The 26,978-nt window shown below is 41.0% G+C and overlaps 1 protein-coding gene across 3 annotated transcripts in view; it reads right to left on the bottom strand.

Moving 5' to 3' along the window:
- WASF3 (WASP family member 3) overlaps positions 1-26,978 on the bottom strand; it is a 136,223-nt gene that overhangs the window by 74,636 nt on the left and 34,609 nt on the right. For 2 of the 3 annotated variants that reach the window (XM_045978283.1, XM_045978285.1), the window contains exon 2: positions 4,511-4,605. The gene's annotated coding sequence lies outside the window, so the exon portion shown is untranslated. Of the gene's footprint in view, positions 1-4,510; positions 4,606-23,515; positions 23,535-26,978 lie in introns of those variants that run through there. The other variant, XM_045978284.1, reaches the window with a different exon arrangement.

Here is a 26,978-nt window from a genome sequence, read left to right as displayed (position 1 = left end):
TGCTGATGATTTCCTTTGCTGTGCAGAAGCTTTTAAGTTTGATGTAGTTCCTTTTTTTTTTTTGCTTTTGTTGCCCTTGCTATTGGAATTCGATAAAGAATATTATTCTTTGGATCTGAATTCCAAAAGCAAGATCACCCAGATCACGTATGCTTTCTTATAGAACTCTTATGGATCCAGATCTTACATTCAAGTCTTTAGTCCATTTTGAGTTAATTTTTGTGTATGCTGTAGAGGTAGTGGTCCAGTTTCATTCTTTTTCATGTAGCTGTCCAGTTTTCCTCACACCATTTGTTGAAGAGACTGTGTCATTGTATATTCTTGGCTGCTCTGTCATAAATTGACCATATATGCATGGGTGTATTTCTGGGCTCTCTATTCTAGTCCACTGATCTATGTGTCTGCTTTTATATTAAGACCATAATGTTTTGATTACTATAGCTTGGTAATATGGATTAAATCGGGGAGCACGATGCCTCTGGCTTTGTTCTTTCTCAGGACTGCTTTGGCTATCCAGACAGGATCTTTTGTGGTTCCATACAAATTTTAAAATTAGGTTCTATTTCTGTACACTTGGAATCTTGATAGGGTTTCCCCTGAATCTGTAGATTGCTTTGTGCAGTAGAGGTATTTTTAAAACATTAATTCTTCCAACCCAATTCAAAACCAGCTCTGTCAGATATCAAAGTCGTATAACATTTCTGCAACTAAGATCCTCTTTTAGCATCCGCCATTTGAGCACCCACTGTCTGCTAGAAGCTCTGAGTATTTTTTTTAATGTTTTCAGCAGCTCGTCAAGATTATCCTCCTGTTAGAGATGAGGGAAATGAGGATCAATGATTTAAGTGATTTTGCTCAAGAGCTTAAGCCTGTATGTTTTTAGCATTTGAACCCAAGATTTTCTATTAACTCCTAAACTTACACCCCCTCCACTGTACCACTACTCTGCCATACCAGGTATCTAGCACCAACTGATATGGTCGATAACACGCACACCTAACCCTGGAAACTATATGGGTTCGAACTGCACAGGGCCACTTGCAAGTGGATTTTTTTCGATTACTATAGTACAGTATTGTAAATGGATTTTCTTTTCCTTATGATTTTCTTAGTAACATCTTTTCTCTAATTTACTGTAAGAATATAGTATACATACACATAATATAAAAAATACATGTTAATTGACTGTTTATATTATTGGTAAGGCTTCTAGTCAAGGCTCTCAGTAGTTAAGTTTGGGAGAGCCAAACGTTGTAAGTGGATTTGACTGTGTGGGGGTCAGCGTCCCTAACCGCTGCACTGTTTCAAGGGTCAACTGCAATTAAAATGGAAACGCACACAACTATTAAACCATACATTTGTCATCGCTTCTTGGCCTTTTGGCTAAGATCAAGTGTAAACTCTATGTTTGTTTACATTTGTAAGCCATTCCACTGAGGCTGAAACACTATATGACTGCAAGAGACTTAGGAATGATTCCAGTAACACCATCTGGAGACACACTGTCTTGCCATACAACTATTCTAGGCAATTAGGACAAGGACTCAAGGTTTCCTCAATTCTTACTTGCCAAAGATCATAAAAATATGTATATGGAAATTACTTAGCACACATCAACAGGCATAATATGTGGCTTACATTATTATACAAAACGTGTCAATGTATTCTAAGATACGGACAACAAGCATACGAAGTAATTTTAACTCATCCAAAGATATATGATAGTTATAACAGATTTACCAAGTAATTTTGTACGCTGTCTTAGAATTTAAATGGACATCTTAGCATTGTTTCAAATAGCCTTTTTCTTTAAATCAAAAACCAAGAGCTATTTAATGAAGTTTAAACCAATGCATAATTTTTAAGTACCACACAAAGCTTTCTGGTTATATTAGAAGAAAGAAAAATGCTGAATTGAGACTCTCCCAACAGATTATGCTGACTTTTAACTTTAGAGAAAACAGTAACTTAAACCAACAAGTCATATAAATGTGGCCTTGCTCTTATGACTTTCAGATCATAACCACAGAAACCAAAATGTAGTAGATACTGTCTACAGGCATTCAATATTTATTCCCACCCCCACTGTCTCCTTCCCTATATTACAGAGACTATAAGGCTAAAAGCTCATTTCTCAGTTCCCTTGCCATGGACTTTAATTTTTCTTCTTTCTGTATCTATATGAATTTTATCTTTTTTTTTTTTTTTTTTTTTTTTTGCTTTATTGCTCTGACAGGACAATTCTGAGTAAGAACAGTAAGTGATCATCCTTCTTTATTCCCAATGTGAGGCAAAAACATTAAGTCTTTCACCAATAATTATAATTACTAGCTGTAGGTCTTTCATAGATACCTCTTACCAAGTTGAGAAAGCTCCTACTTTTCTGAGTTTTTATCATGAATAAATTACGAATATTGTCAAATGCTCTTTCTACACCTAGAGAGATGATCATACAGGTTTGAAGAATTCTGTGTAGTTTGTTGATATTGACTGAATTACATAACTGATCTTCAAAAGAAGAACCAATGGCACTTTAGCATGATGTATTATACTTTTTATATAAACTTTATTCAGGTTGCTAGTATTCTGAGAAATACCTCTTTTTTTAATATCAGAGTAGTAATGGCACTCGAAAATAAATTAGTGTTCCTTCTATTTTCTGAAGATTTTGTATATAATTGGCTTTACTTCTTTCTTAGTTGAGTTGGTAGAATTCACCAGTGAGTCCAACTGGGCTTTGAGGGTTTTTTGGGAGGAGGGAGGGGTTAACTACAAATTCAATTTCTTGAATAAAGATCTATGCATGTTATCCATTCCTTCTAAAAGGATTTCTAGAATGTGATATTTAATTTCAAAATATTTGGAGATTTCACAGATAATATGATACCGACTTCTAGCTTAGTTTCAATAAGGTTAAAAAAAAAAACAAACAAAAAAACAGACATATTCCTGAAAAATTACCTGTAAAGTCAAAGCATGGAAATCAAGTTAAATACCTTGTGACTTGGATGAAATCTGTCCATTTATCTAAGTTATCATAATATTCCCTTGAACTTCCTTTTGTAGAATCTATATTGATGGTCTCTCTTTTCTGATATTAGGAATTTTTGCTTTCTCTTTTTTTCCCTGATTAGTACAACTACAAGTTGATCAATTTTTATTGATCTCAAAAAAAAACCTCAGTTTTTGGTTTCACTGATCTTTTTTCCTACAGTTTTTCTGTTTTCTATTTCAATGATTTCTGCTCATATCTTTGGTAACTTCTTCTCTGCTTGTTCTGGGTTTAATTTGCTCTTTGCCCTCTAATTTCTTAAGGTAAAGGTTTAGATTATTGTTTCAAAGCTTCTGTTTCCTATTATAAGCATTCAACATTATAAATTGCCCCTGGAAGTACTGCTTTAGGTGAATCCCATAAATTTGGATATGTTGTATTTTCATTTAATTCAAAATATTTTCTAATTTCCCTTGTGACTTCCTCTTTGACCCATGGGACTTTCAGAATGTGATATTTAATTTCAAAATGTTTGGAGATTTCAAAGATATCTGATAATGCTTTCTAGCTTAGTTTCATTATAGTCAAGAAATACAGATATATTCCTGAAAAGGTAGCTGGAAAGTCAAAGTATGAAAATAAAATTCAAATTTCTGATAGTAAATTAATGAAATGATTTGTCTATGAAGTGAGACAGAATTGAAGATCAAGTCTTCCAGCATCCTTTCCTCTAAAGGATATTAAGAGCATTATGTTCTCTCTAAAGCCCATGTCAAAATCAACAGGCTTGTTATTTTCCTTTTACCTTTCCAAAAAAAAATTAATAAATGAAAGGAAGAAAAAGACAATTTCACATAGATCATCTCATTTGATTTTTACAACTCTATAAAACAAATGATAGACATTTTGTACATGGAAAATGAAGCTCAAAGGAGTAACTCGCCTTACTGGTTGGCCATGTTTCATTACTCTTGAATTATCCCTTGAAGATAAAGCTAATATAGATCATTTAAATCTCTAAATAATTCAAAACCTCATTTCAGCCACTGTTGGAATCAACACCACCTCAGTTCAGAGTAAGTTGTAGTAAAATCCAATGGGTTTAAGTTTTAACATCTTTACTGCTCATATCCATTCATTATTAACAAAAATCAGATAATAAAAAACCAATTAAAGCCCAGGGATAAAAAGTATATGGGAAAAATATGTAGGAAGGAAAAATGAGACCCCAGTTTAATAAGTCATAAACTATATAGCCACTTTTGTTTTTCACACAAAAATTAATATGAAATGAATATATCAAGTTATATTTTTTTCTCTTTCAAATTCTTGAACTGTTGATTAGGAGTTAAAACTCTAAAATATTATCTGCTATTAATATTTATAGATTAAAATATATTAATATGTAATATTTTGAAATAATAAACTATTTTATAGCATTCCATTTCAAATTAAAATTCTGAACTACAATGTTAAAGAAATTAATTGGCTTTAAGGGTAAGAGGTACACATCCTTACCGTATAACTGCTGACTTATGGGTTGCAGAAATTCCCCTCAGGTAGCATCACCACTTTGGCTCAGATTATCAATATTACAGCAATCAAAATTAAAACTGAAAAAAAAATTAAATAACAGTAAGTAAAAAGCATTCAAGTCTTCATAAAAGTCTTAAATTCAAATTTCACATTTAAACAATTTCATCAAGGGAGTTCTAGTGCCAGAACTAGTTTTTTTAATTAGTTTAAGCAAGGAGTTAATAAGGTACGTGAATTCCTGTATAATTCCAATTCCCTATCCTGGAATGAGCTCTGAAATTAACATCAAGAAATCAGAGTAAATAGCTTAGGGGCAGAAAAACAAAAAGCTAAGCATATTACAGGTATATTCAACTGAACAGCTCAGTTCATAGATTCAACACACATACATTTAACGTTTCAGTACTGCCCACAATGAACTGAACATTGTTGATTCACACAAGAACTCTATCAGACAAGAGCTTCTGTATCAATTTTTCAAACAAAAATATTGGATTCAGGGGTGCCTAAATTTAAATACAGGTGGTGCAGTTGGTCAAGCGTGGACTCCTTATTTCGGCTCAGGTCATGATCTCAGGGTCTTGAGATCGAGTCCTGCATCAGGCTCTGGGCTCCCCAGAAAGTCTACTTATGACTCTTTCCCTCTCTCCCCCTATTCCGCACCACCCCCCAAACAAACAAATAAATCTTTTTTAAAAATCTGTTTAAATTCAATAAAAATCTCAGTGATCCTTTTATAAATACTTTAATAGAATGTATGCAGATAAAGCAGTATCGAAGATTTAATACTTGCTGAATCTACCCTAGCAAGTGCTTCCAGAATAACAGACATTCACAGCAGCAAGACTCTAGAGCAATCTGATATTGTTTATAAATGCTCTGGAGCTAGGCAGTACCAGAAAGGATGATCGAGTTCCCTACCCAAACAGAGTTATGGTTCACTTAGGAAGAATACGCAGAAGAAAAATTTGGTGACTATCATTCATTCACTCAGCAGAAGTTTACCAAGCATCTTGTATGAGTAAGTCTCCCCATTGTAAGGCAACAATGCAGACACAAAAATGAGTAAGAAAATGCCTGCTCATCAGAGAACTCACAGTCCCATGATGGTGACCAATGCCTGCCAGTAATTATAATACAATAAGGTAGCTGTGTAAAAGCAAGAGCGAGGCGGTGGAGTGGGATACATCCAACAGTCTCGGCGGACAAGGAGCAGGGAGGAGTGAGGCCAGGCAAAGGCCATGCAGGCACAGGAAGGAAGCTGTGTGCAATTCCCGAAAGGGAAAGCAACTCTGAGTCTCCCGAAGAGGGTTCTCTGGATGTGCGTGAATTATATGTAGGCCGGTTGGATGGGAACATACATTGTTGAGACTGTCACTACCATTTTGAAAGTAGGGGAAAAAACAGATCATTCAATGATCCTCTAATCTACACACGTCCCACGAGTTTGCTTATTTTAAATTAAAAGCAGCATATAATTTTCTTCCCCTTCCTTAGGAGCAGCTGTAGAGCACGCTCTTGATTATGCACAGTAAAAGAAAAGTGAGTTTTTCCTAAGTAATTTGCATTAGTGATCACCTTATTTCCAAACACAGAGAATCAGCCCTAGGTTTTTGATTCTCCGGGCCCAATTTTAACCTCTACCAGATCACCTTATCTGCATGATTCTGAAAGTAACTAGCCCGATACATTTCACGTTAGAGATGGTCAGTCTAGCTAACGGTGAAGGAAAGGGTCCGACGTGCATGTTTTCAGGATGACCATTTGTGTTTAGCAATCATGTCAATTCTTCCTCTGGGAAATACAACTGTGAGTTTTCCCACTTGCCTAAAATGCTATGTACTATTAATTTGGTAACAGCTCTCACTTGGTGAATAGCTTTACTCACGATTAAGCACAATGCTCACATGTCACATACATTTTAACTTAATCCTCACAACGCAGGTAATACCCATCTCCATCAAAAAATGAGGAAACCAAGGGCCAGAAGGTGACATGCTCAGGATGACAGAGCCTGGAGGAAGCAGGGTCAGGATTGGTCTGTCTGGCTGAGGTCACCCTTCTGTATGAGCCACCTTCTGGACATGGACACGTGCATTTTTCTTTCCTGCTCGGCTGCTTCCAGGCCTTACTTAAGTCAGGAACCATAAAAGTCTTGAAGAATCGACTAGACTTTGTGAGTGTGGTGCTTAATTTTACAGGGTAGAGCATATCTTTAACTCCTCTGAAGCTAGAGTTTCAGGTTATTAAGTGTGAAATCCAGCACCTCTGCTTAGAGGTGTCAGGAAACACGTTTATATGCAACACCAGAACTGAAATTCTATTTATGGCCCATGGTTAAGCTCTGGAGGGTGCTGAAAATGCTTCTCTGTGGCCGTGGTCTAACAGCACGGTAACCCTGTCACTTCCTACCACCAGGCCCGCACCCATGATGCTCCCACAGCAGGAAGGCCTTCTTCTCAATTCCATGCGTTCCAGTTGTGCCCGGCCTTCAGAATGCAACCTAGCACAGCCTCCTCCCCCCATCCATTCAGCTCTTTAGTTGCTCAACAAACACTTATTGACTGTAGTGATGTATCAGACACAGTGTGTGTCCCCACCCTGGAAGACCAAAGCCCAGTCCTACAACTGCAACAACCTCTTGGTCCACCAGAAGAAAAGCGCACAAACAAGGAATTAGTATTCAGTGAGATAAAGGCACATACATGGTATTAAGAGACCACAAGGGAGGGAGCGGATCCACGGAGGGGAGGGAGTGGCAGGAAAGACATCACAGCCCTGTCTTAGGTGCCTTAATTCAGAGGACAGATGCTGATGACCTAAAATAAGACGGGAGAATTTTTTAAAGGGAACAAACCTGAGAGACATAGGTGGTGGGTGATGAAGTCAATGGGATGCTAGGTAATGTCTCTCGGAAGACAGAGTACTGTCCGGCAATGATGGATGTGTTTTATAGATGAACACCATCCAAAATGGCAGCCTCCAGCCGCACAGAGCACTTGACTGAGCACTTGGAATGTGGCTAGCGTGGCTGAGAAACTGAATTTTTAATTTTATTTCATTTTAATGAATGCTCATTTAAATAGCAACACATGACTAACAGCTACTGCGCCGAACAGTGCGGTTCTTAACAATTCAGCCTTGAGACACTGAGTTGAGAGGTTATTACCAGTATCTGGAGAAAGGAATGCCAAGAGAAAGGTATATGAACACTCAAGTATTTGCTGAATAGATAAACGAACAAGCCAATGAACAGAGGAACAAACTGGATGATCTGTAAGGACTCCTCCCCCTAAAATTCCATTCAGGGGCGCTAGGTGGCCCAGTCGGTTAAGTATCTGCCTTTGGCCCAGGTCATGATCCATGGTCCTGACTGAGTCCAGCATTGGGCTCCCTGCTTAGTGGGGAGTCTGCTTCTCCCCCTCCCTCTGCCTTGCTTGTGCTCTCGCTTTCGCTCTTTCTCAAATAAATAAAATGTTTAAAAATAAATAAATAAAGTTCCCTGCTCCTTCAGGTTTTGAATACTGCTTTCAATATGATGGCATCAGACTTCAGCCTAATTCTCAAAATACTGCTAAATTAAAATCCTTATGCTATTCAGTGTAAAAAAGAATAGAAAAAATGGTACCATGACATTATTGCAAGGAATAATCACAGACCAAGGATAATCAAGCCAGGGTAAGTAACTCTCTAGGAAAATGTGTCCAAACACATTTATGGATGAGGACCAAACGGCTTTATGTTGAGCTCCGGTCATTACAAATCTATTACAGCCCATTCACCTCCTAAGCAGTTCAGCTGATGTTCAATTTACATTCCTCTACACTCTGCTGAGAGGAATGACTGAATTTAATCTCACAAAACACCTAATATTGTTCTCCAGAGCATTTTAAAAGGTCAATGATAATAAAGTTTTCCCCAATAATATGCCCCTTTATCTTAGTTATCCACAACATACAAGTCAATGTGAGATAAATAACTCTGGGACACGAAAACGTTTAACCTGAGACAGGTTGTGTCCAAATGAGTCACTGTTAATCTGCCAAGGTTATCCTAATCTGATTGTACAAGGCTTTGTTTACTATTTTGGTCCTTGCCATCCCCTTACAGCTTCCCAATTCTAGTTTTGCAAAGAGAAGCTGTTTCAGAGAGCTGTTCCCCTGCTGTGCTTTCCAGGGCTACCCTGTTAACCAGACTCAAATTCTAAATCCCTCCCTCCCCAGGAGACCACGTCATCAGTGTTCTTAACTGTTCACATATAAAGTTCTATTTACAAGACTGGTAGGCACTTTAGAACCACGCAGCCTCCAATAGCTTCAGAGAAACAGAGCTCATCAAGACGTCTAATAAGAACGTTTTTAGCTAGAATCATCTGACAACACAGTAAAATGGCAGTCTGGCATTTCCCCTCCCTGGCCTCTCAGGTTGGATACCTGTGTTCCAATTCCCAAGGCTGGATCAGCCCTCCGTGTCTGAAATCAGAGCCAGAAGGAACACACTTAGCTGGCCCCACAATTCAATTCAATGTATGAGTGAGTTCTTTTGTAGAAGGTAAAACAAAAACACTAAGTAATAAGACAAGGTTTTGGCCTCCAGAAAGCTTTATCTGGCGGGAAAGAGTCAATAAATACAAAAAATATGAAACAAGTCACAGAAGGGATATTGCTGTGAATAAAACAGAAATAACTGCAGCTAGCTGATGTTCACTGGTCACCTAGAGGTATCACACGCTCAGCCAGGTTCACGTTCACGTATTTAATAATTAATAAAACCACATTAATTATGAGTGCAAATGAAAAACGCTCCCGGTTTTGGGTAATCTGTTCATTAAAAAATACTTACCCAGACCTTAATACAAGGATCATAAAATAATATTTTCTTCCCCTTAACTTAACGAACTGTGTAACTACCCAGTAAAATACAAGGAACAAACGATCAATTCCTGATATGAGTTTTGTAGAGATCCACAGCTGGCCCACACCTCTGGGCTAATAATGGTCAAAGAATTGAATAGCCCAGATAAAGTTCTGGGTCATGTCAACCACTCATCGGTCCATTCAAACACTTACTCTCCTACTGTGCGTGAAAGATAGAAGCAGGAGTCAGACAAAGGTGAGCCCATACGCGGAAAGACAGCGCACGGCAAGTCTGAAAGTGCTAAGCGGCCAGAGATACGGGCAGCATGCGGCAAGAGAAGAGAACATTAGTAGCAGCTGCACTAAACAGGAAAAGACTTCAAATCTGCATGCGGCTCAAAGTGACGCCAAGAGACTGATTGCTACCTTGTGAGATGCAGAGTATACAGAGTTAATATAACGATAAGTGCTGCATCATCACTTAACTATCAGGACATCGTGAGGAAGTCAGGATCAAGTGCACCAGATCCGGAACTTGCTCACAAAATGAGAAGTGTACACATGCCTGCCCGTCTCTAGGGAAGCTAATGGAAACTCACGGGCAAGGGTTAGAAGGGGGTTGAGAGCCAGCCCCCAGGCAGCACAGAGCTCTCCTCCACCCTCGCTCTCCCTGGACACACCTGCCTGAACACTGTTCAGGGAGAGGGAAGCTGTGAGTTTGGAACCCTACTTGTTAAGAAACACTATTTGAAATAAGGCTTTCTTTATATTCAGTGAAAGCTTACATCCTTCTAACTGCAAACCAAACAACGCTCTGTTCTGCCCACTGAAAACAAGTAGAACCTACCACACCCTCAGCTCAGCAAACATCCAAGTATCTGAAGGCCGGGTTCAATGCCCCCGTCCCTCCAGCCTTTCCCAAGTGCTCTCTGGCCTGTCCTTCCAGGAGGTGCGGTGCTCAGAACGACACATACCAGATGTGCCTGAGGGAGGCAGCACACCCTGCCCATCAACACCACGGGCCTGCCAGTTGGTGTCACTGGTTCTGTCTTCTGGGCACTGCCACCACGCTGGGCACAGTCTTCCTTGGAAAGACTCCTTCCTGCCCCGCCACTCTGGAATAGGATCCCCAGGCTGCCCTTCGGCAGGCGGCCTCTGCCACTTCTCCTGAGCTGTCCACTCTCACATTTCGGAGCACCAGCCTCTCCCTGCTCTCTGGCCCTCCTGGCGAGTGGGCTTGGGGTCACTTCCACCGCAAAGCACTGCTCAGCTTCCCCGAAGCAGACACTTTTCCCTTCTCTGTGCCCACCAACCAAAGGGGCAGTACCAAATGCCCCAGCTCGGTGGGCTCGCGAGCCGGAACTGAGCTGCACTTACACACTCCAGCACTCTGGCAGGTGATGTAAGCCTACACTTCCCGAACTACAAAAATGAGACTGGGGGAGTTATGTGAGCTACCCCACGGGACACCGTGGGCCTTGCACGGGGTGAGCGACAAACAGCACCATCACTGCTGCGACCACTTACTACTTCTCTGCCACCACCGCTAACGACAACCTGTTCCCCTCCACGCCCGCTCACATCCACCCACCAGGGAGGGTCGCCTGCATCTGTCTCTATACCCCCAGGGCTTCACAGAGAATCCTTCACAACAACCTCCTGGTGCAGAAGGAAACGAACAGTGAATACATGAGCATCCAGGAACCTAAAACACCAAGACGATCCAAGTTCAGATTTCATTCTATTCTTAAACCAGCCTAGTTATTCATTATCACAGCAACGCACTGAGCGGCTACGAGATCAAAGAATTTAGAGGTTGAAATGTTCAGAAATTCATAGTTAATGGAATCCATTTTCAAAGGCAAAATGGATTACCTAGTTGTATGGTGCTTCTGCCTGCTGCAAATATTAAGGGTTTTTTGTTTGTTTGTTTGAGGTTTTTTAATGTTCATGGCAGAGAAGTCTGGCCCTGGGCAGCCAGCCACCTGTGGGCCCTAACACTTCTGACTCCTTACTCCACTCTTCACTATGAAAATTTTTTTCATTTTCATTCATAAATTCCTAGTACCCAGCTCAGTGCTTGGCACAGAGCCCACACTCAAAAAACATCTACCAAATAAGTGAATTTTCTTGAATGCCTAGGTAAAAAAAGAAATCACAATGCCTCTTCCTGACCTACTTCAACCTGGAAAAGCTGCACTTGCATGTGTCCAGTGACCTCGTATTGGCCCCCATGGGTCACCACTTTAAGTGCTTTTAAGTGCTGGGCTTCAACCAAGCACAGAGCAGGAGAATCTGGGTCAACAGAACACTCATTTCGATTCAGCCAAACGGTTAATGAGCTTTTGTGCAAAGGGTATAAAGAGATAAATAACTTGCTCGAGATAAAATAAGGCTTCCAGCTTGAGAAAAGATTGCTGACTTTGACAAAGTTTTTTAAACGCTGTTTAGCAACATTATGGAACAATCTACAACCATTAAATACAAATGTGGAGGGGTACCAACTGGCACCATCAGGCAGTTTCATTCACGACACTCAGAAACAGCCTGAGAGCACAAGAAAGAAAGGAGGGGGCAGAACAGATGCAGGAGACAGAGGGACAGTGGTGGTCCCAGTGGGGGAGTGAGTTGACCAACAGGAAAGACAGGAAAACAGGACAAGGCCAAGAGGTCCCTGAAGATTTGTTCCAGAATTTAGCAAACAAGAGCTACAACACACTTGCCCATTAAGACATCCCAGAATCCCAGAATTTTTTAAACTTCCTTTCTTAAAAGTGGGACACTGTGTCCTTGGCTGATGTTCTGGCATTTTTCCTGTTGCTTGTGACCCCACAAAGATGACAAACCAATGATTCTGGGGAGGCCCTTGAACATAATAGCTTAAAAGTTGAAAGAGATCCAATTCAAGTGAGAGATTTTCTTGCCTAAACGATGTTATATTTTTCTCTGCTTTAATTACTGAATCCTGTAATTGGAATTCATCACTGATTCAAAGAGATGCTAAAAATAGTCTTGTTTCAGAATGCAGAATGAGAGGCATCATGTAATTTTGCTACTAAATGGACTTCTGTTTTTTTCATAGCTCAGTAACTTACTCTTGAAATAGATTTCCTCTTTTTATTAACCAAAAATGTAAAACACTTCAGATATACATTCAACATTAATTTTCAATACTAATTATGCTTTATAAGTTTGTAAGTGAAATCTCAGACGTATACTAACCTTGCTTAAAAACAGTTCCTTGACCTTTTCCACCTACATTCAATCGTGACCTTCATGGAACGCCTCTGATTAAAGAGTACAACCATGTACATGTGATAAATGAATTGAAACAAACCTGTTATCCCACAGGCTTTCCACTAAGAATGGCAATTTGAACCCACTGTGTCACTTACAAAGGGCTTTCTTGAATGAATCATCTCATTTAATCTCCACAACCATCCTAATACAAACAGGAGAGGCAGGAATTTTTTAACCATCTTACAAACCAGGAAGCTAACTCAAAGATGGAAATGGCACCTGAAGGCGGGGGAGAGGCTCACCTCCATCTTCCTCACCTTCAGTCCCGTCCTATACTCCAAACTCAGCTCCTTCAAAGACGCAGCCTGTGGCCTCCACCGGGTTTCCTGGACTGTTCCCCTCAGCCCAGCCGGGTCACCCCTTCCCCCCAACTCTTTTTTTTTTTTTTTAATATTTTATTTATTTATTTGACAGAGAGAGAGAGCGATCACAAGTAGAGCAGCAGGCAGAGAGAGAGGGGGAAGCAGGCTCCCTGCGGAGCAGAGAGCCCGATGTGGGGCTCAATCCCAGGACCCTGAGACCATGACCTGAGCCGAAGGCATCGGCTTAACCCACTGAGCCCCCCAGGCGCCCCCCCTTCCCCCTAACTCAACAGAGCTCATGATGAGTGCCACCCAGGGGCTACCCAACACATCTGCTTCCATTGTGGTTTGCTTTGAGACGCCCATGGTCTGTCTTTTCAACTCAGTTAGAAGCCCCGGGAGGGTAAAAACTGAATCTCACATTTCTTAAGGTCTAGAATCATGGACATAACAGGCAGACACTGAATTCTTTTTTATGATGCCACCTATTGAAGAACCGTCCTGTAGACAAATGTCTCTTTTTTCCCAACTTTCCAACAATGGCAATGCTCTCCCCTTTGGCTTCACCATCCCAGCTGCAACTCGGTGAGAAATTCCTGAAAGCTGTTCCCAGGCCATCATAAAGAAATTTTAAAAAGCGGTTTTCTTAACGATGATTAAAGTGGCTTTACTTTTTAACTGGTCTGAGTCTCTTCTGCTCTCCTGTACTAATAAACTGTCCCTGGTTTCTGACTGCATGTTGGTTTGTGAGCACCTGGGAACCTGACTCCCTCATTAACTATGTCCTTATTTCCTTGATTCCGATGTTCACCTGCTTTCTGTTCATGCCAGGTCTCACACAGTTAACTTCCAGCCTCCTCCTAAGCTTTGTGGACCCTGACTTTCTCACCCATCCTCACATCAGCCCCAGCCCAGTGCTGCCACGGATCCCACCCAGGCCCCTACACAGGGACCAACTGGCCTGTCAAGAGTGGTCAAGCAAGGGAGAGTGCCTTATTTTTGTATCTTTAGCTAATCCCTGGAGTTCGACATTTCCCTAGCAATTTCAAGAGAAAGTCAAATGTAACACAGTACCAGCGGCAGCTGCTCTCAGCTCCCCATGACTCTATATCCTTCCTCTTCAAACTCACATGAAACGTCAGGACAACCTAGGCCAACATAGCAACAGTCAGCAATCAACATCCTGCTGGAAACCAGACACATCAAAACCAAATCAGGGTTACCGTTCGGTTTCATGAAATATGCTGAGTCTTAAAATGTGGACAAAGAGAATTGTTACAGAAATGCCCAGAAGTACTTAAGAAATCTGTGCAATGTCGGATGGAAACAGCAGATGTAAGCGCTGTGTGGCCGAGGCCTCTTTTTTTTTCAGTCCCGTGACAATTTTTACATATTCCAAAATCAAAATCTATTTCAAAGCCAGCTCTGTAATATCAAACCCGACATAAAGATTCCATGTGCCATTCAACAAGTTCCTGCAGTTACTTGTTTTCCCCCTTGAGGATAAATTATAGTACCAGCCAATGTAGCAAATGGGTCCATCAACTTCCACCCCCAGGGTACCCTGTGTCCTCAAAGAAGACTGACAAGCACAGCAGCAACACTTTATAGCACATCTCCACTCAACCCCCACAGGCCTCTATCAAACCCTAATGTCCAGTATATCTAAAGTAATCAGGGAGTTGAATGGCTCACCACCAGACTACAGGATTACCACAGCTTGGGCCAGAAGATCAACACAAGGGGAAAAAACCATCACCACCCAGAAATGAGTATAAGACTTCAGTCACCTAGAAAGTAATTTACTGCCACTAAAAATATTTCTAGCATTAAGTTCTGTCTGCTCTTAATTAAGCAGTAATCATTTAATTAGTGGCATCCAATAGGATCTTGGAGAAAATGTTTTCTGAGGACCAGCGGCTGCACGATAAAGGGGAGAGAACAGAGATATGAGCTTCAGAGACCGGCACTCCATGCCTGGATCAGCCACCAGAAGCCGTGGACTCTGGGGAAGTTACTACTGTCTGGGCCTCTATGAAATAAGGTCAATGGCTGGGCAACCAGGTGGTGGGTAATAGGAGGGCATGTATTGCATGGAGCACTGGGTGTGGTGCAAAAACAATGAATACTGTTAAGCTGAAAAGAAATTTTAAAAAGTGAAAAAAAAAAAATAAGTCAAAGGCAACACCCCACCCCACCCCACCCCCTCAGAGTATAAACACGAGGGAAGGAAGAGCCATGTTGTCAAAGAACATGGCAGGGAGCGAAGATGTCTAATTAAGGGCAGCTACTACAGAAAGCTGAACTCACACTTGTTGGGCACCTGTCATGCACTTGGCATTCCACAAGGAGGCAGAAGCACCCCCCCCCCCCCCAAGCCCTGCCACAACTGGGCAGTGTTACTTAGGCCACTGTGGCAAAGGGGAAATGCAAACACCAACGCCTCTGTGAATGCAGAGGACAGGCTGCTTTCTCATTCTCCTTAAGTGACTGTAGTTAACACCCACCTGTCCACAAATGACAAAGCCGATGCCTATGGCAAGTGGCCAATGTACAGTATGTGCCCCACCCAGCTCTTGTCTGATTTCTGCAAGTAAAGATGATGGCCAATTTACCCAGTGAAAGAAAGGGCATGGAAATGTGGATCTTCCAAACAGGAGGCATTTTGATATTTGAAAGCCCCATGTTTATTTTACGTAACAAAAGCTCCTTTGCTTTTGTAGTTTTTGGTTAAGTTTGAATTCTGCCTGAAATCTGGCAACCCTGAAGTCGTGACGAGGCCAAGATCCAGATTCTGTTCTGTTCTCTCCACCACCCACCATAATCCCAAATGGATGACTTCAGCTTCTCTCCAAATCAAGAAAAGGCCACTCTCCCAAAGACAGACCTCAAGTCTAAAGAGCCTTTCGGCACAGGGACATGATTAAGTGACTGACTCCACATACAAAGTAAACTGAGAGAATTCAGTGGCAACAACCCATTCAGGGATGTCAGAAGACCTGAAATCAAAACACACTCCAGCAAGTTTCATATCCAATTTTATCTTCTCCCTTCACAACTTCAGAGGTAAGTGAAATTCCATGGAAATTTACTAAAATAAATACTACATAACCCAGAAACCAAAGGCGTATGACCGTATCAATTCTCCTGTGTTACAAATACAATGAGATTAAATACTATACTTTATCCGTCTCAATGCTTAAAATAAATGGCCCTTAAATCTTCCTGACAAAGTGGCCAAAATCCACTGGAGGCAAGTTAGTGAGTTACTGGACTTAAAAATACTGAAAAGACATTATAATTAACAATATCATGCGATTTCGATATATTATGGCCCTCCCTCACTGCATAACATACAACTTCGAGAATTTTCAACCTAAAAGAACTGCATATTGATAGTCTCTACACTGTCACCAACAAAGATCATTACCACCAGCGCTGCAGAGCACCTTCCTGCAACAATTAAGGAAAGGAAGGAAGACAGAAGTGGGAAGGTGGGAAGAGATGTGCAGAGGGGAAACTGACAAGATCTGCTGGAGCGGTGGGCAGGGGTGGCCCCGCTGCTTCGCGGAGGTCGGAAGTGATGCAGAGTGGGTGCTCCTGCTCCTCTTCTGCTGATAACCTGAACACAGGGAGATTAAATTCATGCAAAAAAAGTGCTGAAAATATCTGGCCTCCAAAACTAATCACCCAACAAAACAAAGAAAATCCCGGCTCCGGTAAACACTGTCGAGATTGCTTATTTAAAACACCTTTTTTGGTCAGGATTTGTATTATGAATTCTCTGCTGGGCTGAAATGTTAACCAGGATTGTATCACACCAGGGCATTTAGACAGGAAGAAAGAGAAGCATGCCAGCTGACATTTACTGAGCCCACAAGGCCAAGCCGGGCACGCTGATCCAGCACACTCCGTGTTTATGTCTTTCACTTGATCCTCATGACAACCCTCCAAAGAACATGCCAGCATGATTCCCATTTTACAGAGGAGAAAACTAGGCAATAGAGGAGACTGACCAAGATCACGCAATACATCATGGGGTTGGGATTCCAACCAAAAAAGTCTCTGCTTCCAGAGATTACGCTTTTTAACTACTGCCCATCTCCTTCCTTTTGAAATTAAGGATGTTACTGTAAAGAAAACTCGGGAGGGCGCCTGAGTGGCTCAGTGGGTTAAGCCGCTGCCTTCAGCTCAGGTCATGATCTCAGGGTCCTGGGATCGAGTCCCACATTGGGCTCTCTGCTCCGCAGGGAGCCTGCTTCCCTCTCTCTTTCTCTCTGCCTGCTTGTGATCTCTCTCTCTCTCGCTGTCAAACAAATAAATAAATAAAATCTTAAAAAAAAAAAAAACCTCGGGAAATGGAAAGCTATCAAATTTCCATCCCACTCACCTTACTGTGCACTCCACTATCAAAGGTAAATTTCACAATCTCTCTCTACAGCAAACCTACGTAAGCCATTCAGGCTCTGGGAAGTCTATCATGGACTCCTACATTCAGCACATCACTTAATCCTTAGAGCTCGAAGAGGAGGGCAGAGGTAGGTATTATAAATCCCAATTAACAAATGAGTACCTTTCAGAGAGGAGGGAAAGCCGAACATGACCCCAAGCCTCTAAGAGGCAAAGGTCAGGTTAAACTCCTAGGCCATCTACAGCAGAGATGCCTTCCTTTGTCTAAATGAATTGAATCCCATGGGATAACTGTAACTTCCATTCTATAACATTACAGAGATGACTCGCCCCAGGGCTTACCAAGGAAGCAACCTTCCTGAAGGATCCTGCTGGGCTCTAGATGGTGCCTGCTATGGGCTGAGGGGGAAACAGCTACTCTAACAGGAGCAACAAGAGAGTTGCCTGAACAAAGGCAATGACAGCTCTGAGAATCTGAAAGGAGGAGCTGCTCCCAGAATCTCTAACTGGCTCTAGTTCTCCAGGACAGTGATCCACAAAGGGCAGGGCACCAAAGGCAGGGGGGAGAGAGAAAGGAAAAGAAGCTTTATTCATAGTTAACACAGGTAAGATATGTCTTCCTGTGGACAACAGGTCAGCAGTCATTCATCATACAAGGTATTACAGGCCCTAAGGGCAGGCAGCCCCAGGACGGGCCACTTTGGCATCAACATTATTTTGAGTTAAAAGTAATCAAAATCTGGCAGACACAGGTGTGTCCGTGGGGCAGGGGGAGCTCTCAGCCATCCCCTCAACTGCCTAAATTTACTTTGGAAAGGAGAGCCTGAATCAGGAAGAGAACTATTAACAGAGGTTTTACCTAAGTAACTGATCTGCATAACAGGGAAATCTTTGTGTTTCCAAACATTTCTCACCTTCCTGCTAATGGCCTTCCTCCCCTCTGTATCCTTAGGTCCTACCCCCTCCTTAGCTCATTCATGTTGCCTCACTGTCTTTGAAATTTCATGTCTGTGTGGAGTCCCCTTATGTATGCTATTGGATTTGATCTTTCTCCCGTTAATCTGTCTTAGGTCAATTTGATTCTAAGTCCTGGTAGAAGGATCTCGAAGAGCAGAGGAGAAGTCTCCCCCCCCCCCCCCCCCAGCCCAGTATAAAATTACCCTACACAGAAAGCAGGGTCCTGGTTTGGACAGCTACTGGCAGGCTTGATGTTCTGCAGGGTTTCAGTCTATGGAGGCCTGGGAAAGTAGAATTACAAACCATCTTAACCAGTTTGAGTGAAACTAATTCTCACAAAATGGAAGAGGAGTGTTAAAAAAAATTTTCCTGAAGCAACAACAAAAGGATTAAATACTGATAATACAAGAATAAGCTAACGAGAAAACGGTGAAGCTGACTGATATCTGTCCTCTTGTCAGTCAGATGAGTTAAATACAATCATAATCTAAACAGATCTGTAAGAACTTAAATTATTTTTCAGTCATCAATGCAATGAACTGAAATACATGTATATCCACTATCAACAGTATCAGATGAATACAAAATTTTAAAAATTTCAAGAATCTTATAATTAATGTCTTAAAATGTGGGGAAAAAAACAGCTCAATAAAGTAGTATGTATCTATAATTTGTAAGATGTACATACATTGGACTTCTGTGCTCATTTTCTTATTATGAAATACATAATCAGAAGGTTTTTAAGACTACTGCTTAAGGAAACAGATTGCCTAAGGATCAGAAATTAATATAGAAGCTATTGATGCTTCACTAGTAAAATGTTAAACATATCTGTATCTAAAAAAAAATTAGTAAAAAATTTCCATAACAATGAGAATAAGCTGAATAAAGCTATAAAACCACAAGTTTCCCAAAAAAAAAGGAAAAAGAAAAAGAAACCCATAAAAAAAAAGCTCAGAACAGAAAGAAAATGAATCGAAGTAAATACCAAATATTCACAAGGTCTTCCAAAGAGACCAATGATCCACAACTGTTTTCATCCCTAGCAGAGTTACAAGAAGAATCTGCCATAAATAAGGGTAAGAAAATACCAGCTGAACTGTTAAACAACTCTTTTTTTTTATATTTGACAGAAAGAGAGAGAGCAAGAGAGAGTGCATGCATGAGTGAAGGATAGGGGGAAAAGAGAGGGAGAAGCAGACTGCTTGCTGAGCAGAGAGCCCTATATGGGGCTAGGTCCCAGGACTAGAGCCAAAGGCAGACACTTAACCGACTGAGCCACCCAGGTGCCCATTAACCAACTTTTAATGTCTTCACATGAGCCAAAGTTTTAGGTCAGAATCTCAAGGAGCCCCACACACATGGCAAGTCTACACTCACCAGCCAACTCTTTCACTTGGTTTTTTACCAAATACGTATAGACAGTGCACATAGAGATAGAACACAGAGTTGAGAGACTCCCTATTGCAGGCTCCCTATCTCCGTGGATACAGAGCAGCAGGAAGAAAAGAGAGCTGAGAAAGTTCCTCTAAAAAACAGTAGGGCAGGGGTGCCTGGGTGGCTCAGTTGGTTAAGTGTCTGACTCTTGCTTTCAGCTCAAGTCACGGTCTCAGGGTAGCAAGACTGAGCCCCGTGTGGGCTTCCATACTGGGCATGGAGCCTGCTTAAGATTCTCTCTCTCCCTGTCCCTCTGCTCTCTCTCGCTCACTCTCTCTCTCTCTATTAAAAAAAAAAAAAAAAAGTAAAAAGTAAAAAAACAGGAGGGCAAAGAGATCTCTTGAGGAGAAGAAAGCCACAGACTGGAAAGCAAAGAAAATTCATTTGTGTCCCTAAAACTAGCAGATAAGCTGTAAAACTGAGAGTCCCTCCTTGTTCAGAAAGTTGGCAGCCTCGCTCTAAAACATAGAGATCTCTAAGGTCTTACTGGGATCATTCTGAAACTCTGCCAAAAACAAAGTCCTGATCCCATTCTCAAAATATTTGAAGGTAATGATGATCTCAATCTAACTCCTGCTATTGCAAAGTCCAGGCCCAGCTCGGTCTCCCACATTAGCAGCATGACCAAAAAAAGGGACAAGCCCTTTCCTGGGGTGAGGGAGAGGGGCAGATATTCACCAGTCTTTACTGTTTGTTACACACAATGACCAGTACACAATAAAAAAGTATGGAATAAGAGGAGAAGAACATTATTCAAAGAAAAGAGGAAAAAATAGTCATATAGTTTATATCTCCATACACCCATATATGACCCTGATGTTGCAATCAGCAGACATAACTATGTTAAATGTACTAAAGAATTATGTGAGAAAGATGAACAGATAAACAAGAACAGGGAAGGGTTTCAGCAGAATAAAACAGAAACTAAACAGCTAACCAGAAGAGATGGAAATGAAAATTATGACTTCCAAAAAAACTACTACAATGAGCTTAACAGAAAACTGGAAACAACAGAAGGTTCTGCAAATCTGAAGAGGGGGGAAAAAAACCACAATTTAAAAAACAATAAAACTTCCCATGATCTGTGTCACAACATCAAATGGTTCAACTACAGGTATAACTGGGAGTCCTGGAAGATGAGGAGAGGAAGAATGGGACAAAGAAATATCTGAGGAAACAACATCTGAGAACTTTCTAGATTGCGATGAAGGACATCAACCTACAGATCCAAGAAGCTCACTCAATTCCAAGGAGGATAAATACAAAGAAAACCACACCTAGACACAGCACAACCAAACTGCTGAAAAACAAAGATAAAGAGAAAATATCCAAAGCCACCGCAGAAAAAAAGAGCCATACTGAATATTGGGAACAGCAATAAGACATGAATTTTTATCAAAAATAATGAAAATCAGAAAGCAATGGATTGACATTTTTAGAATGCTGAGAAAGAAAAAAGTCACACAGTTTTTATCCAGCAAAAATACTTTAAAAAACAAAAGCATCAAAATTTTAAAACTCTTGAACTACAAAGACTCTGTTAAGAGGATGAAAACAAGATAACACACGAAGAAAATTTTTGAAAACTGAGTATGTAGCAAAGGTCTCCTACCTGGAATATATAAAGAATCATGATACTCAGCAGTTTAAAAAAAAAGGGGGGGGGCAAACAATCCAAGTATAAAATGAGCAAAAGACATAAAGAACCATTTCATTGAAGAGGAGACATAGATAGATGGTAATCATTATTAATAGCCAACATCAATAGTCAACGTCATTAGCCGCTAGGGAAATGCAAATTAAAGCCACAATGAGATATCACTATATACATATTGGAACAGTTAAAATTAAAAACAGTAATAACACCAAGTTCTGATGAGGATGCAAAGAAAACTAGATCACTCATACACTGTTGATGGGGATGTAAAATGGGTATAACTACTCTGGAAAACAGTTTGCAACTTTTTCTTTTTTAAGATTTTTATTTATTTATTTGACAGTCAGAGATCACAAGTAGACAGAGTCAGGCAAAGAGAGAGAGGTGGAAGCAGGCTCCCTGCCGTGCAGAGAGCCCGATGCAGGGCTCGATCCCAAGACCCTGAGACCATGACCTGAGCCGAAGGCAGAGGCTTTAACCCACTGAACCACCCAGGTGCCCCGAAAGTTCTTGAAAACTAAACATGCACTTGCAATTGGGCCCTGTATGCATAGTCATGAGCATTTATTCCAGAGAAATTAAAACTTAGCAGCTTTATTCATGATACAAAAATGCTAGAAACAGCTCAAATGTTATTTGGGTGGATGGCTGAACAAACCCTTCATCCATACCATGGTTTAACTCAGCAGTAAAAGGAAGGAGTATCGATACATACAACAATCTGAATGGGCCGTAAGGGCATTTTGGATTGTTTTTGTTTTTGTAATAAAATGTTATTAAGATGCAGGACATGAGAAACACTGTTATAATAAATGGGTCACAAACATGCTCCTAGAAGCACATTCTGAGTATATTTCTGGCTCATTTTTTAATTAGGTGGGCATAAGTGCTATTGTAAATATTTAGGAAGGTAACAAATATTACCACTACTATTGTAACTTCCCCAAATATTTATGGATTATATAGTGAAATTAAGAAAAATGATGTCACTTTCAATTGTTATTATTTCTTGAAACTCCTGCAGTTTATTTTTAATTCACTTTTTAAATTTTTTAATTCACTTGACTTTACTCAAAATTGCTTCTTTAAATTACAATGGAGCCCTTCTTGCAAAATGATATTACTCAGACACCCTGAGCCAAGATGATTCGCTTCACCTCTTATTCCTATCTTCAATCACAGCTGCAGAACAGGATTTCCAGAGAAGACAGAATTGTTTACCGCGTCTTCTAAATAAAAAGTGCCATACCCATAGAGTCATTTTTAATTAGTTTATTATCTTGGGTTTGGTGAAACTTTTTTTTTTAAAGATTTTATTTATTTATTTGAGAGAGAGAGAGACTAAGATAGAGCATGAGAGGAGAGGAGAGGGAGAAGCAGGCTCTCCACTGAGCAGGAAGCCCCACTCGGGGCTCGATCCCAGAACCTTGACACCATGACTGAGCCGAAGGCAGGTGGTTAACCAACTGAGCCATCCAGGTGCCCTGTTTTGTTTTGTTTTTTAATTGAGGTATAACTGACATACAGTGTTATATTAGTTTCAAGTGTCCAACACAGCAATGCAACATTTATATACGTTATAAAATGATCACCAGAATAAGTACAGTTACTCTTGTCACCAAAGTTATTACAATATCATTGGCTATATTCCCTATGTACTTTCCATCTCTGTGACAGACTTACTTTATAAATGGAAATCTGTACCTCTGAATTACCCTCTCCCTCCCCCCCTGGCAACCACCAGCTTGTTCTCTGCATTTATGAGTCTACTTGTTTTTGTTTGTCAAGGACAAATAATGTTCAGTCACACAGCCTAGCTTACAAACTTATAAATGAATATTACCAACACTGATATTGAAGATTCTGTCAATCAAAGCTTAAACACCGCCTATAGCCATACAGGAAAGGAAGCTGTCACTACAAAGCAGTAAGAAAGCCCTCTTAGAGCCTAATTTTCAAATGAATGTTAAATGGACAAGTGAGGGACAGTATTCTAGGCAGAATCCATCCAGCCACCAAAGGACAGAAGAGTTAAGACACAAATGGGGAACTCCAACAGTTCGCACACCTGGAGAACGAGGTTGGGGGAGAAGCCCTCATTACAGGAAATGACGAAGGGCAGACTGCATGCGGGCCAAGCAGAGCACACAATCCGGGCTGAAGTTCAAACTTCACTGTGAGCACCTGGGAGAGTCTGAAGGCATTTAATCGGGACAGCAACAGACGACGGGCCTTTCAGGAAGACAGCTCTGGCAGTAAGGATGACGCACGAGAAAAGTGACACAGGAGGTTAGAACAATAATCTAACAGCCCAGGGAAGAGGTGGCAATCAGCATAAACCGAAACAGGAACAAAAAGCATGGACACGAAGGGGCATCCATGCACCCACTAGTTAAGGATAAAGAGCAAAAGGGAAGGACTGAGAATCACGCCCACACTGCCAACTTGGGTGCTGAGAAGATGTTACTTTCAATGATCTCAAAAAGGAAGAGAGCAGCAGGGAACAGATTTTGATGGGAAGATAATGATTGCACCCTGGGGAATGCGAAGTTGAGGTACAGGGGGCTCCCCAGCATCTAGTACACACTGAGCTAGAGCCTGGCGTAAGAGGCACCATCACCAGCACCGGCTGCAGAAGCAGCAACGATGGGACTGCCAAAAGGAGTGAGCACAAAACGGGACGGAAACAGCATTAGAGATCAAATCCTAGAAGAAAGGGGCTCTTTTAAAATGCCAGTGGGGGTGTAAATCGTTATACTTTCGTGGTCAGTACATGCTCAGACGTGAATTATTTCAACTAATAATTCTTTCAGTAATATATCTTAAAGGAATAAACACAAATGTGAGCAAAAAAATCTATACATAGATATTCTTCCTTTAATGTTATTTCCAATAATAAAATAGAAGAAATTAAATATGACAAACAAAAGAACTGATTTAAAGCAAATTTATGCTAGATCTATAAAATAAATTATTATGCAATTACCTGGGTAGCACTTCAGAAGACTTTTTAACTCTGGGATAAAATTCTTGACACTGAACAAAAAAGCATACAATAAATAAATAGTATTTATTGATACAAGACTATTTCCTGAATACCGATTATGTACTACTAGTCAAGTATGGGCATCAAACACAGTAAAAGACAATTTCTTGTGTTTGTGAAGCTTGGATTCTACTGGGAAATGACCCAGAAAGGGTTGACAAATAAACCTGCTAGGAAATCTCAACTGAAATAAATGCTAAAAAAAAAAAAAAAAAAAAGAGATGATATAAGAGAATATGATTAATTATATAAAAATACCCAGAACTGACTTAAAAGAAATGTCTCAAGATTAATAGTAAAAATAATGTAAAATAAAAATTTAAAACAAAGCAAATTTCAGGTGGCTTAGTAAATGGTCTAGAAAAATGAAGGTGTAATTGTAAACGACAAGTGCTTGGGCTCTCGCTGGTTTCTCCTCCATCATCATACGGAGTTGGAACTTCCCGAAAACTCTCACTTTCCCACTCTGGAACCAGATAACTCGGAAAGTACAGGAAAGCAACATGCAGAAGGAAGCCTGTGCTTTTGCTGAGCCACTCTGGGCCAAAATGAATGCCTCTGTAAGGCGGAAGGTAGAAAATCTCCAATGTGAGCCTTCCCTGTACGAGCTAAGATGGAATTTTTTCCATTTTCCATCTTCATTATAGTACAACTCTCCGCCCCCACAGACACACACACATACACCCAAGTGCATTCATTCATGCAGTGAATCAGTATTACACGGCAGCAGGGCAGGAACTCAAATCACAACGGCCCTAGAAACAGGACTGAATGTGCTACTGACACTTTAGGACCGCTTCCCATAATGCACGCATCACACTAGTGTAACCAATGTGTGAAAACTGGTTGAACTTTCAGTGCTCAGGAAAAGCACTGAAAATACTGTCACAGTTGTACAACATATTACAGAAACACCCCGTGAAAATATTTTCTCTGTATCTAACACACACACACACACACACACACACAGAGCTGAACATTCATCTTCATCAAATTACCCTGCAGCAGGTAATTGATAAGAATGTCTTTGTATTAGAGACAGAGAAATGAGAAAGCTTTGTAAAGAAACTTCTGGGATGCACTCCAAAACAAAACAACAACAACAACAAAAAAACCCACAAAAATAATCCTAGTATTCCGAAATATTTCCTGAAAAGTAAATGTGATTTAAATAATATTAACTATTTGCAAAAAAAAAAAAAAAAAAAAAGTCAATTGTCAGAAAGAGATAGTATTTCATTAGAGACTGGTTAAATAAAGCACTTTGGTGACATCGGAAACTCCATTAAAACCATAATATAGCAAAGCTTACCAGTAGAAAGATCAGAAAAAAACCAGAACAATCCAGAATCAGTCTGATGTGGAAAGCAAAAGAGTAAAACTCCATCTCTCCTCCTAGGTCCTTGAGAACTACTACCTAACATGTCCTCCAGCCAGACGTCCATCCTGAAGTAAAGCTGGGATTAAGATGTAACAGTGAACCAGGTAGAGAAGTAGTAGTATGTCGAGGAGGAACCAAGAGCTACAGGCGTCAACACCCAGCTGCTCCTAAAGCTTCCCCAACCTGAAGAACCCTAACAGTCCCTGAACATTTGCTCTCCATGACCCACACTCCTGCTCTTCCTGGTCTCATCCAGTCTCAGGTTTTAATGCAAACAATACACTGCCAACTCCCAAATTTACATCTCCGGCGGAGACCACTCCCCTGAACTTCGAAGCAGTATACCCGACAGTGACCTCAACATCTTCACATGGAGGTCGAATAGGCGCTCGGATTTAACCTGCCCAGGAATGAACCCTCACTGCCACCTGCCCTGTGCCCCCATCAGTCACAGATGCTCAGGTCAAAAAACCTGCACGTCCTTAACTTCTCTCCCTCACACATGTCACGCAGGATCCATCATGAAATCCTACTGATTTAGAACGTTCTGCCTTCTAACTCTACCCAAATCAGACTGCTCCTCCCACATCGACCACTTCCATCCTCACCTAGGCTGGCAGGCAATATCACTTGACTCCTCCACCTGGCTGGTCTCCTGCCTCTACCCTTTGCTCCCAATTCTATCCAAAGGGGAAGTCGGATCATGTCTCTCCCCCCTTCAAGACCCTTCAATGGCTGTTCATCTCATTCAGATAAAAGCCAAAAACCCTTACGATGACCCGGGAGAGCTACAGGACCTGCCTCCTTCCCTCGCTTTACCACTGTGTCCCCATCTCTCTCATTCTACTTCAGGCCACCTCCCTAGTCTGGCCTCCTTCCAGCTCTCCCTCCACGTAAGGCAGCAGCCAGCCCTAAGACCTTTGAATTTGCTGTGACCTCTCCTGGAATGTTCCTCCCCACCCACCTTATACCTCTCATGCTTCCTTCAGACTTCTATTTGAATACCATCTTCCCCGACCCAAACCCAACATAAAATTTCAAGTTCTTTAATGATTTTTTTCTCCATAGTACTTATCATCTTCTGATATGCTCTGTGTATGTGTG

The sequence above is a fragment of the Meles meles genome, chromosome 14 (genome assembly GCF_922984935.1).
Source record: "Meles meles chromosome 14, mMelMel3.1 paternal haplotype, whole genome shotgun sequence".
In the NCBI taxonomy this organism is placed as follows: domain Eukaryota; kingdom Metazoa; phylum Chordata; class Mammalia; order Carnivora; family Mustelidae; genus Meles; species Meles meles.
Note: the sequence above shows the minus strand (reverse complement) of the source record. Positions and strands in the feature narration are given on the sequence as shown.